This window comes from Bison bison, unplaced genomic scaffold (genome assembly GCF_000754665.1).
Source record: "Bison bison bison isolate TAMUID 2011002044 unplaced genomic scaffold, Bison_UMD1.0 scf7180017864060, whole genome shotgun sequence".
Classification (NCBI taxonomy): Eukaryota; Metazoa; Chordata; class Mammalia; order Artiodactyla; family Bovidae; genus Bison; species Bison bison.
Genome location: NW_011494632.1, coordinates 3,299,287 through 3,301,499, shown reverse-complemented (window position 1 = coordinate 3,301,499; position 2,213 = coordinate 3,299,287).

Genomic DNA, 2,213 nt, shown 5'->3' with positions numbered 1-2,213 from the left:
CTGGAGAATCCCAGGGATGGGGGAGCCTGGTGGGCTGCAGTCTATGGGGTCGCACAGAGTCGGACACAACTAAAGCAACTTAGCAGCAGCAGCAGCAGTGTTGATACACTACAATATCTACATCCTTTGCCTATATCCAAGATGGACTGTTTTTTAAATTTTAAATTTATTTATTTTAATTGGAAGATAATTACTTTACAATGTTGTGTGGGTTTCTGACATTTATCAACATGAATCTGCCATAGTTGAGAATACCTATGTCCCCTCCCTCTTGATTTTCCCTCCCACCTCCCACCACATCCCACCCCTCTAAGTTGTTCCAGAGCACTGGGTTTGAGCTCCCTGCATCATACAGCAAATGTCACTATCTAATTTTGCATGTGGTAATGTAGACGTTTCAATGCCACTCTCTCAATTCGCCCCACCCTCTCCTTCCTTCACTATGTCCGCAAGTCTGGTCTCTGTGTCTGCATCTCCATTGCTGCCCTGCAGATAGGTTCATGAGTACCATCTTTCTAGACTCCATATACATGTGTTATATATGATATTTGTTTTTCTCTTTCTGACTTACTTCACTCTGTATAATAGCCTCTGATTTCATCCACCTTATTAGAACTGAGTCAAACGTATTCCTTTTTCTGGGCTGAGTAATATTCCATTGTGTATATGTACCTTTTCATTTTGTTCATGGGGTTCTCAATATGCCAAGAAATTTGGAAAAATCAGCAGTGGCCACAGAAGTGGAAAAGGTCAGTGTTCATTTCACACCAATGGAATACACACTCACACACCAAAGGACAGATCTGTCATAAACCCTCTCTGAGGGTGACCAGTACATTGTCCCAAACAAATGTTTGTTAACAGTAGTCAGATGTCAGAATCAATTGGCAAAAATGCCCAAATACCAATCAGTGTTCACAGACAGTCCTCAACATCAGACACACATCAGAACCACTTGGCATAAGGCCCAAATAGCACTTCAAGTCCACAAACAGTTCTCAACATCAAACACATCCCAGAACCAGTTGCAAGAATGCCCAAAGAGCACTAGCACTCACAAATGGGAATATTGCCTGTGTGCACATTAGCAGATTTACCTGGTCTTGGAACTCATCAGCTCATCCCAAATACAAGTTTCCATTCCACCAAGGAGAAATGTAAGTTGGCAGCCAGTGCTAAGCAGGGGAGAAAAAGGGAGGATCCTCAAAACAAATAGTTTTGGCAGCTGCTAGGAATGTCCCCCAAATCCCCTACTTGGGTCTAGCTAGCCACAAACTGCAGGCTGATACACAATCATGGCCACAGCTCTCCCCTGGAAAACCCAGGACAACCAGGTGCCATGAAATCATAGCACCCAGCTGTAGCCAGCGGTAGCCAGCAGTAGCCAGCCCCACGTTGGGCTCCAAAATCTGTTACCAAAAGAGTGTGTATAGGGGACCAGCTTCTCATCTCTCAAAAGTCAATAAACAGGCCAGGTGGGTGGACAGAAAAGTTTGCTTTATTTTAGATGCCAGCAACTGGGGGGTCGGGTGGTGGATATGTGTCCAAAGGCCAACTCTCCCTGACCAAAAGCAACTGGTGGGGTAAGAGCTTTTATAGACAGAAGAAGGGGGCTCCATGCAGAAACAGCATAGTCAGCTCTGATAGTCATCTTCAGATTGGTCACTGGTGGTCTGACCAGCATCATCTTGGTTGTTTTAGGTACAGGAGAGAGTTGGCTTAAAGCTCAACATTCAGAAAACTAAGATCATGGCGTCTGGTTCCATCACTTCATGGGAAATAGATGGGAAAACAGTAGAAACAGTGTCAGACTTTATTTTGGGGGGCTCCAAAATCACTGCAGATGGTGATTGCAGCCATGAAATTAAAAGACGCTTACTCCTTGGAAGGAAAGTTATGACCAACCTAGATAGCATATTCAAAAGCAGAGACATTACTTTGCCAACAAAGGTCCGTCTAGTCAAGGCTATGGTTTTTCCAGTGGTCATGTATGGATGTGAGAGTTGGACTGTGAAGAAAGCTGAGCGCTGAAGAATTGATGCTTTTGAACTGTGGTGTTGGAGAAGACTCTTGCAAGTCCCTTGGACTGCAAGGAGATCCAACCAGTTCATTCTGAAGGAGATCAGTCCTGGATGTTCTTTGGAAGGAATGATGCTAAAGGTGAAACTCCAGTACTTTGGCCACCTCATGCGAAGAGTTGACTTATTGGAAGA